General features: G+C 42.5%; 1 long non-coding RNA gene across 1 annotated transcript; it reads left to right on the top strand.

Annotated features, from left to right (window-relative positions):
* The first annotated feature begins 388 nt into the window (after positions 1-388).
* Positions 389-10734, top strand: LOC125109968 (uncharacterized). The gene is made up of 3 exons (XR_007130396.1): positions 389-475; positions 7529-7598; positions 10622-10734. It is a non-coding gene; the product is annotated as an uncharacterized LOC125109968 (long non-coding RNA).
* Positions 10735-11514: the final 780 nt, after the last annotated feature.

Below are 11514 nucleotides of genomic sequence, written 5' to 3'. Positions count from 1 at the left end.
GACAAAAGTGATGAATAGTAAGAAAATGGTGAGTTAGTCCATGGAGTCCCATGAGTAGCAAAGCACTGTAGTAAAATGAGTGAGCTGCAAAGAATGAAATTCTGAGAGTGGGATTCTCAGTCGAGACTTGGTAGGCATTGTGGTTTAGAGGTGTGATTAAAGAAGTGGGATTGCCAAAATGCAGTGAAGAATAACTGGTTGTGAGGAAGTTAAGGAACTAAGAAGCCAAGGCAGGGCATGGATCATCTCCTTGGACAGCTGAATCCATTCAAGGATGAAAATAGACACAGGCGAAGACAAAATGAGGCAAGTTGGTATAATCTTGTGGTATGCACTTCAGATAAGGTGAGTCTTTATAAAAAAAAAGGGAGGAGAAGTGGTCTTGTTTGGAAGCAGTAATTAAGAACAAAGAAGACAGCTAACTCCCAGTTATGTATGATATGAATGATAGGAATGAGAGTGGGTGCAAGGAAAGGTAAGGAGAGGGTCAGAGAATAGATACAGTACTCAATAAATATTTGAAACATTTTAAAATTAAATTTAACATAAGGAATAACATGGAGGACATGAGGAGATGGAGAGGAGAAGGGAGTTGGGGGAAATTGGAGGGGGAGATGAACCATGAGAGACTGTGGACTCTGAAAAAACAATCTGAGGGTTTTGGAGGGCCGGGGGTGGGAGGTTGGGTGAGCCTGGTGGTGGGTACTATGGAGGGCACGTGTTGCATGGAGCACTGGGTGTGGTACATAAACAATGAATTCTGGTACACTGAAAAGAAATTAAAAAAATAAATAAAAATTTAAAAAAATGAAAAAACAAAAAAATTAAATTACAATTGAGAAGACTAGCCTTTCATTTATGGGTGGCTTCCAGCAAATTTGGTTCCAAAACTTCTTTTAGAAACTCATTTTCTAAATAAGTGAGCTAGATTTTTTTTTTTATCCATTGAGAGTAAGAGTAAGAACTTGTCAAACAACTAACAAAAAAGAGAAGGGGTAAACAAAGATATTTTTTAATGATCAAAATCTCGAGGTTTCCTAGAAACAACAAAATCAATAATCCACCCTGAACTTTCAGAAAATTTTCCGCTCTGCTTTGGAAAATGAGCACCCCCATCATTTTACATTTGGGGTTGTCCCAAAAGTAGACTCTTGAGTCAAGGACCTGGATGCTAATAGTTCAGTTGGGAGATAGATTAGCTGCAGATTCAGCTGGGAAGCTTTGGGTGCAAGTGAGGAAGAGGGGACAGAGAACCGGGAAGGCAGGTTATCACTATGGACATCTGAGTGCTACTTTACCTCAACCTTCTGACAACCAGGTGCCTCAATGTTGCTCCATCAAGGATGGGAAGATTAGGACATTTGTCACTGATTCCCATTCTATATGGGGACCAGGGTGGCTCCTGATAGTACTTGGTCCCCTTCTGCCACACTGCTCCCATGTGCAACTGCTAGAGAAAGTCTTTGGCAGGGGCTCCAGAGGGAGGTAAGTAATTGTCAGCATGTCTCTGGGACCTGTCCTGAGTGCTGCAGGTGAATGCAAAGATGAGACAGACCACCTAGGCCAGTTTGAGCTTAAAGTCTCTCTCTCACCTGCACAGATGGACCAGAGAGTGACCTCTAGAATGACCCAGGACTACCTTTACCTCATTAAAATATGAAAATCTCTGCCAGAGGAGTAGCCTCAGCCTCATTTATATAACATGCAATATAGGTATAGGCATATTTCCTTAAGGCACAGGAATGACTTATGCTCACCTCTACATACAATGACAAGGCTTCCCTATCAAAATAGGGAACCCGTTCACCCTCTTTTGGGGAGTCAAGACTTTGGGAGCTATTTATCGCGATCTCCTTTCTTGCTGGGCAGTTAAAGTTTTCTTTGTGCAACAACTCACCTAGTACAGTTGCTATGACTCACCAAGAAGGAAACTCGTGTGGGCTTGGTGACAAGATCAGAGTTCAGAGTTTCCTTCCCCTCTGCAGTTGTGTTGGTTTTTGGAAAGTTGACCCATTTCACCCTAAATCCTTTCCTGAAAGTTGTCACAAGTACCCGATAGGGGGCTTTTTGCTCAAGTGGCTTTTATTTTCTGATCTTACACATTATCTAGTTGAAGCTGTATGTGCAGATGTCTTTCAGAAAGTGAGTTGAGGGGGTACCCGGGTGGCTCAGTCAGTTAAATGTCTGCCTTCAGCTCAGGTCATGATCTCAGGGTCCTGGGACTGAGCTCCGTGTCCAGCTTCCTGCTCGGTGGAGAGTCTGCTTCTCCCTCTTCTTCTGTCCCTTGCCCCTGCTTGTTCTCTCTCTCTCTCTTTCTCTCTCTCTCTCAACCTCTCAAATAAATAAAATCTTAAAAAAAAAAAAAGAAGGAAAGAAAAGAAGAAGGAAAGTGAATTGAGCTCTTTCTCCTAACCCTCTTTGGATAACCTACATTCATGCTTCAGGAAAGATAGCTTGTTGTCTACAAAGCAAAGAGCCAAATGCTGGTCATGCACCTCACTTTGCACAAAGATGTTCTGAGCTGGTGAATTATGAATGGGGAGCTGCATCCCTGCGGCACTCAACTGTGAGGGATCTCACATGCTCATGCTGTAGTCTGGCCCAGTCAGTTTTTCCTGCTAAGGAAAATGCCTTTGTCCGTGTAGAACCATGCCCCAGTTTGTCAATCTTCCCTTGACCTTGGTGCTCCTGCTTTTTGCCTCACTTTACCTGAAAAGCACACGGTGCTGCTATGCCATTTTGAATCCCTCAGTAGCCTGTTCACTCAGCCCAGGAAGAGCTGACTGTGAGCCTCATGACTTAGTGTGCTGGGATTCTCAAGTGCATTGAAAGCCACCCCACCTCAGGGCTTGGGCATGGTCAGGACTGAGGTTGATGAGCCTGTGCTGGTGTTCCTGCATGAATTTTATCCAGCTGAGAAACTTCTAGTGCTTGCAGGGTTTGGTTGCATCCAAAATGTTGTCATGATGAAAGTTTGCATTTTTGCAAAGATTTAAGCTCCAATCCCAATTGCTAGTGTATCCTTTGATTTTTTTTTTTCAAATGTTTGCTTTGAATCATTCAACACCACCTGGGTTTGTACCATTTGTAACTTCTCAGTGTTTGCAGGAAACCTGGCTGGTGTGGAGCTTTAAAGGAGAATCCTTGCTGACATTTATTATTTTTTTCTCTGTACCAGCTATTTCAGAAGAAGCTTTTTCTAATTCTGCAATGACCTGACTCTGTTTTGGGAGCTCTTTACTCAGGCTCTACTGACTGAGTCCCTTGTTCTCTTCCCTGAGGGAATGACTTTGCATAGCATACTTTGCAGGTCTGGTGTGCTGATCTTTGATTCTTACAGAGTTTCTATCTCCTTCCTTGATTCTGACCCATCCCATCCCTCCCTCAGGCAGACTTCCCAGGAATTCCTCCTGTAGCTTCCCTAGCAGCTGTTACTGGGTCTTCTTGGAATTTAACAATTATAATGGACTGACTACATTTTCCTTTTTGAGACTTCTTTTCCCATTCATATTCCTTAAAGGACAGGAATGCCTCCCAAGAAGAGTTCACCTAGCGAGCCTTCTCTTCATCTCTAGTCAGCAAGCTTGCTTGTATGTCTGCCTGGCCTGTCTTACGTTCATTGAGCCTCTTCACTTGGGCTTACAATGGGTCCCATGTCCCCAGCTCTCTTCATTTACGACCACCTTGTTTTTAATTAGCTTACGGCAAAATTAAGCATGGAAAGAGTTCCCCCAGTTCACCTGTCTAGGATGGACAGTTATGACAGTTTGGCTATTTGTGAAATAATAAGAAACATATACATATCTGTCCCTCCTGACACAGAACTCTTAGAGCCCTTGTGAATTCCTAAGTGGTAAGAGTGCTTGGGGGCGCCTGGGTGGCTCAGTGGTTTAAGCCGCTGCCTTCGGCTCAGGTCATGATCTCAGGGTCCTGGGATCGAGTCCCACATCGGGCTCTCTGCTCAGCAGGGAGCCTGCTTCCCTACCTCTCTCTGCCTGCCTCTCTGTATACTTGTGATCTCTCTCTGTCAAATAAATAAATAAAATCTTAAAAAAAAAAAAAAGAGTGCTCAGAGCATTTTTTGTTCTATTGAGGTGACTCTGGATGGGCTTCCCGATGGCTCCTGAATGGGGGCCAGTCAAGAAAGAACAAGCCATGATTAGAAGGTTGGGCTTTTCAGCCCTACTAACCATTCTCTTGAGAAGGAGGCTGGAAATGGAGTTAATGATCTATTGCATCTACATGAAGAAGCCTCCCTGAAATCCCAATAGTACAAGGTTCAGAGAGCTTCCAGCTTGGCAAACACATTCATACCTGGAGGATGATTCTCCCCAGGGGGACAGAAGGTGCTGCACTAGAGACCTTCCCAGACCTCACCTTTATGTTTCTCTTCATCTGGCTGTTCATCCACATCCTTTATCATACTCCTAATAAACTGGTAACCATAAATGTTTCCATGTGTTCTATGAGCTCTTCCAACACATTATGAAACCCAAGGAGGGGAGTTATGGGAACCTCTGCTCTGTAACCAAATCAGACAGAAGTTGTGGGTAACCTGGGAACCTTCTATTTATAATTGATATCTGAAATAGGAGGGCAGTCTTATGGGGCTGAACATTTAACCTGTGGGAACTGATACTATCTCCAGGTAGATAGTGTTAGAATTGAGTTAAAATGTAGGACACCAAGTGGTCTTGGTTAATTGCTTTTTGGTGTAAGAAATACACATTTTGTGACAAGAAACAAAGTATTCGGTATGAGTAGTAAAGGAAATACAAAGGAGGAAAGAATTGGGGTTTTTCCTACATAGGAAGGAAAGGGTTGTCTTTTTCTGTAAACAGTATTATTTCCAAGAGAATCCTGAAGAAAGAAGGTCAGTTTGGGGTCTTAAGTGATGCCTTGGTTTGCCATTACCTACAGGGATAAAAGCAGTGATCACTGGGTCCGGGCAGCTCTGTGATCAGTTGGTTTCTATTACCTACTTTCTTTACCTTCATCCCTTCTGCATGGGTATCTTTTTGCTTTCAGATCCTGCTAAATCCACAAAACCACCAGTTTGAGTGGGAAGGTCTGTTCTTTAGACTCTCATTATTTTCGCTGTTGACTCTATGTTAATTGCAAATGCAGCTGGAGACTTAGAGGATTCTCTGTCCTTGATGCTGGTGCCACATGTGCATCCCTCTGGGAATCCCTCAGGTGGGTGGCTTCTGCACCAAGGTGGACACCTGCTGCATTGGACCCACCATACATACTCTCTTTGTATGTGATCCCTAAATAGAGACTGGCCAAAGCAGAATCCCACAGGCAGTTTTTTGTTTTTTTTTTTTAATTTTTTAAAATTTGTTTTCAGCGTAACAATATTCATTGTTTTTGCACCACAGCCGGTGCTCCATGCAATCCGTGCCCTCTCCAATACCCACCACCTGGTTCCCCCAACCTCCCACCCGCCGCCCCTTCAAAACCCTCAGATTGTTTCTCAGAGTCCATAGTCTCTCATGGTTCACCTCCCCTTCCAATTTCCCTCAACTCCCTTCTCCTCTCTAACTCCCCAGGCAGTTTTCAATACAAGAACACTGACAAAGGAAACCCTAGCTTCAGTCATTGCTTTTCCACAATCAATTAAGAAAAACAAATATCTAAAACTTCATGGGATTTCTCAAGTTATGAGAAAAATTTTCAGGTCCATCATTATAATGTTTTCCTTCCACCAGCTTATCTGTATGCAAAGGTGATGTCATTGTGACCACCCCTGCAAGCTGTCACAATGCTCGTGGGTACAGTGAGAACACCTGCCACAAGAGCACACAGCAGGGGGTGAGGGGGGTTCGAGGAGAGCACAGAGGAGCCTGATGTTAGCTCTGGGGATTTATAGCTGTTCTTCATGAAAGTTCCTCCCTATTCCTGGGCCACCAAGAGATTTTGTCATGAATGAGCGTTGAATCTTGTCAGATATTCTTCCTTTGTCAATTGATATGATCATTTTCCTTCTTTATCTTGATGATATGGTGAATTACATCTACAGATTTTCAAATACTGACACCTTACATAACTGGAATAAATTCCTCTTGGTCACGATTCATTATTCCATTTATACAGTGTTAGGTTGGAATTGCTAATATTTTATTGGTTTTTTTGTTGTTGTTTTTTGTTTTTGTTTTCACATCTAAGGTCATGAGAGATATTAGTTTGTGGCTTTCTTTTTCTCTCTTTTCTTTTTCTTTTCCCCGCTTTGTCTGGTTTTGGTATCCAGGCAATATTGGCCTCTTAAAATGAGTTGGAAAATGTTTCCTTCTTTTCTACCTTTTGGAAGAAGTATGTAAAATTGGTGTTACTTTACTTTGAATGTTTGGTAAAAATTTCCAGTAAAACTATTCAGGGCCTGGAGATTTCTTTTTGAAACCTTTTAAATTACAAATTTAACTTTTAAATAGTTACAGTTTGGGATGTATTTTGACCACATTCCTCCTGATGATCTTTCTTCTTATTCTTTTATCTTTGATTTATTACCTTCCCCAGTTTATCCTGTTGTAATTAGTACCTCAATGAAAAATATATATATAAGCCATCTTAAATCTTCCTTGAAATAAAGTGAGCAGTATGGAAAAGAACAAATATTATAAAAAGATAACAGTCTAAATTCTACCACTGAAAGAAAAATAACCATTTTGAAGCTGGCCGCAGTTGGAGGCAACTGACTTACTGCTTCTTTCCTATGTTATGAAGTATCCCACAGTCTCCAAAAGAGGGTCTGTTTTGGATAATTACAGAGAAAACCACCAAAAAGAATGCAATCTGACAGACCTAGAGAAGGTGAGACAAATTTTCCAAGATATCTCTCAGGGAAATTCCAGGTACCAAGTATTCCCTCTTCAGGCTGGGCCCACTGCAGCCAGGAGGGCCCAGGAGCCCAGAGGACCGGGCCTTCAGAAACACAGCAGGAACATGCCCAGGCATTCATCTTCCAAGTCCCAGAGAAGGAAGATCAAGGGAAAGGAGAAAAGGAAGTCTACACAAGGGCAGCAGGTCCAATCCCAAATCACAGAATGTGCTGGACTTTGACACATAGCTCCATCGTTATTATGGAGAAGTTCTTTGGGGTCCAGGAAACAGTACATGGGGAGGGAAGCTTCTCACAATCCATCCCTGGGACTCAAGGTTTCCACAAGGGTGCTGGCCACCAGACACCACTGCACAAGCTCCTTTCAGCTGAGTCAGAGTCATTCTGTTGCCTGCTTTGCCCAGGACTCCAAATAAAGAGGGGACTTGGGAATGTAAGTTGGGCCCTTTGGAAAACAAGTCTTTTGTCCCTCTGGCTTCATCTGTTTTGCTCACCCCACAAAGCCGAGAGAAGTCTGCCGAGCCAAATGCTTCCAAAGGCAGTGGGGCCTGCAGCTCACAGACTCCTCATGATTAAACTCCATATGGTGCTTTGAACTTCCACATGAGTTTTTGAAAGAGAAATGTGAGTGGGAAGGTAGGTATCTTTTTATTTTCCTTAATAAAAGCTTCTCCTGTTCTCATTTCCTAGAAGCATGGCACAGCCTCTCTTCATCATCCCTGGAGATGCAATAAAAGCATAGCAGACAGGAGGACCGCAGGTAAAAACGGAGAGAGCATTAACTGAGCAGATAGATCCTTTCCCTGGCCTTGGTCACCCCTCTGCAATCTCTGGAGGAGTCCAAGGCCCTGCCCTGGTCCAAATCACTTGTGAGAGAGATCACTAGGCTCCCTGTTGCCACTCTTTCCCTGTCCTAAGTCACCAGAAATGTTGGAATCCAAGCTTCCTGGGTCAAGGAGAAAGAGTCTGTTTATTATGCTGATCAGTGGTGCTCCTCTGCTCTCCTGCACAGCCCAAGGGCCTCCTCTGCAAACCAAATATCCATTTGCCAAATAAAAATGCAGGTTTTGCCCTGGGAAGAATCCTGCTGTTCAAAGTAGAGGTGTTTACCTTGGGGTCCCTGGATAGATTCAGGACAGGACTCTGGGTGGGAAGAAATTACATCTCTATTTCCATTACTCTGTAACTGAAACTTGGCAATTCAAAATGAAAGGAACCACAAAAAACGTTGTATACCTACAGGAATGGGAAGTTCTCCGACCTTCACCTAGCTTGTGGGAAAGCATGTTCTCTTGGCCAAAGCTATGTAAAGAACCAAGGTGAAGCTGTGGAGAAAAAGGAACCCTCGTGAACTGTTGGGAATGAAAACCGATGCAGCCACTGCAGGAAACAGTATGGAGGTTCCACAAAATATAAAAATAGGGGCGCCTGCGTGGCTCAGTGGGTTAAAGCCTCTGCCTTCGGCTCAGGTTGTGACCCCAGGGTCCTGGGATCGAGCCCCGCATCGAGCCCCACTTCGGGCTCTCCGCTCAGCAGGGAGCCTGCTTCTCTCTCTCTCTGCCTGCCTCTCTGCATACTTGTGATCTCTATCTGTCAAATAAATAAATAAAATCTTAAATATATATATATATATATATATATATATATATATATATGTATGTATAAAGAGAACTACCATATGATCCAGTAATTCCACTACTGTGTATTCACCCAAAGAATATGACACCAACTGGAAAATTCTACCCAAAGAATATCCCACCAATTGGAAAAGATATGTGCACCCCTATGTTTATTGCAGCATTATTTACAACACCCAAACTATGGAAGCAACCAACAAAAGAAAGGATAAAGAAGATGTGGTGTATTTACTCACTGGATTATTACTCAGCCATAAAAAGGATGAAATCTTGCCATTTGCAACAATATGGATGGACCTAGAAGGTACAAGGACCTAGATATGATTCTTCAGTAATATGGATGGACCTAGAAGATACAAGGCTAAGTTAAATAAAACAAAACAAACAAACAAATAAGAGACAAACAGAAAACCAGCATGTAAATACAGAGAACAAACAGACGGTTGCCAGAGGGGAGGTGAGTAAGGGGATGGTGAAACAGGTAAAGGGGATTAAGAGTTAAGAGTACATCTAAGGGAGCACAGAGAAATACATAGCAACCTTGAATCATATTGTATAACAGAAACTAATATAACATTGTATGTTAATTATACTTGAATTAAAAAAATAATAATAATAAAAGAAGCAAAGTTCACCAGAAAACCACATTCAACTCACAAGGCACTGGCCTCTGGGCACTTTGCTGATTGTCCCTTACCCAGGAATGACACAGAGGAGGCACAGTTCACCATTAGCTTTCAGAACAGCACATTTCAGGCACAGTCAATATCCTGTGTCATGATTACCACTATTACTTTTTTTTTCCTAAGATTTTATTTATTTATCTGACAGACAGAGATCACAAGTAGACAGAGAGGCAGGCAGAGAGAGAGGAGGAAGCAGGCTCCCCACTAAGCAGAGATCCTGATACGGGGCTCCATCCTAGGATCCTGGGATCAAGACCTGAGCTGAAGGCAGAAGCTTAACCCACTAAGCCACCCAGGTGCCCCGATCACCACTATTTCTTATCCAACTCCTTGTCAGGCTCCAGTGGATCCTGCCAATCACCTTTTACAGTCTGTCCCCACTGACTTTTTCAATTGTGGAATTAAGAAATACAATACAGCAAACAAAGGGTTGGGGTACAAGATTGCTGGCACATTGCTTCCATAACTCAGAACACATTTCCCTAGAAATAAAGGCAATATAGCACAGACATGGATGGCTCTCTCCTTCCACTCTGCAAAACAAGACTTAGCCTATGATGTTTTGAAAGCATGCTATTTTCTTACCAGTAAATTGTCCCCCAAATAATGCATTCTGAGTTGAAACTTAGATACCTAGTACCTTCCTAGGAATCCATAGTGATTTTAAAGTGTGGTCTCAAAATTCTTTGTATTTTTCCCATTGAGATGAGCCCCTGGAATCTGGGCTTTGTGATTACTTGACCAGAAGAATATGGCAGAAAGGAATCTGTGCCATTTTTATTTTAGGAAGATGTTATTATCCTAGCACCAAAACTGGACAAAGATAGTACCAAAAAAAGAGACCTGTATCCTTCCTAAATATAGATGCACTGATTCTGAACAAAGATAATTATATATCATGACCAAGTGGCTTACACCAGGAGTGTAAGGCTGTTTTAATATTTGAAACTGTATCAAACTGTTTCAAACTGTTTTTTCAAACTGTTCAAACTGTTTCAAAATTTGAAACTGTATCAACCATATCAACAGGCTAAGAAAAAAAATTCATACAATCATATCAGCTGATGAAAGAGAAAAGCATCTGACAAAATTTAATATCTATTCTTGGTTAAAAAAAAAAAACCCTCTCAGAAAAGTAGAAACAGAATAGAACTTCTCAACTTGGTGAGGAGCATATATAAACAGTCCAGCTCCTTACATGGTCTCTCTTGACAGTATGGGAGTGGGAGTTTTTACTGGCGGGCAGAGATAGAAGTCTTGGCTCCCTGGCAGGTTTCTCTGATATCACCCTGTTGTGGGGGTTGGGGATCTGTGCTACAGCCCAGTGAGGGTGAGAGTCCAGGATTCCCATGCAGCCTTGGCTGGGGTGGGGAAGGATAGGGCCACATTTTTTTTTTTTTTCTTGTGGACTTTGACTGGAGTCTAATGGCTCTTGTCAAAAAAATGTTCTGTTTTTCCAGGTGGCCACTTGCCTAGTGCTCTGGTAAACAGAGCAGGTTTCCACTAGGGCCTTTCTTAACTCTGCCTGTTGGCATTTCCGGGCTTCTTCAGCTCCAATTCTGGGATCTATGAGGTGAGAAGAAAGCCCTGGAACTCCCTCTAGAAAACCCACTACAGTTTTCCTTGAGTCCTGAGCTTCCTAGACATCAGCCTTCTCTCCACCTTTCAGTCTTCTAAGGTTGCTTTACATATAATGTCCTGGATTTTAGTTGTTCTTATAGCAGGAAGAAGAGGGAAAGTACATCTAGTCCATCTTACAATTATCAGGCAGAAATCCTGATATTTTGGAAATATTTTTATTCTCCTTACATGTTATTTGTCTGACTACAGAATTCTAGGCAGTTTAGCTACACTAACTTTTATTCTCCCAGTGCTGCCTTCTGATTTCATTCACTTTAACAGGTTCCTTTCTCCCTCTCTCCCTCTCCTATCTATCCTTCTCCTTCTCTCCTTCTACCCTCTTCTCTCTCTATCCCTCTGTTTTTCTCTCTCCCTCCCTCTCTCCATAGCTCCCTCTGTCCCTCTATTCTTCACTCTCTCCTCCTCCTCCTCTCTCTCCTCCTCTCTCTCTCTCTCTCTCTCTCTCGATACTGTTTTCTCTCTAGAATTCTAAAACTCAGAAATGTGTACTTTGGTGTGTGTTTCCACCTCTTTAGTTAGGTACTTCTAGGGCTCATTCAGTCTGGAGATTCAAGGCTTCAGGGATAGAGAAGTGCCCCCACCATGTACTTGATGGGGTGGCTTCTCTACCCCTTTCTTCTCACTGTTTCTGAGTTTCTAAAGGGTCAGACATTGTATCTGCTGGATTGCTTCTCCAAGTTTCTTATCTTTTCTCACCCATTTTCTATCTTCT

This window comes from Lutra lutra, chromosome 9 (genome assembly GCF_902655055.1).
Source record: "Lutra lutra chromosome 9, mLutLut1.2, whole genome shotgun sequence".
Classification (NCBI taxonomy): Eukaryota; Metazoa; Chordata; class Mammalia; order Carnivora; family Mustelidae; genus Lutra; species Lutra lutra.
Note: the sequence above shows the minus strand (reverse complement) of the source record. Positions and strands in the feature narration are given on the sequence as shown.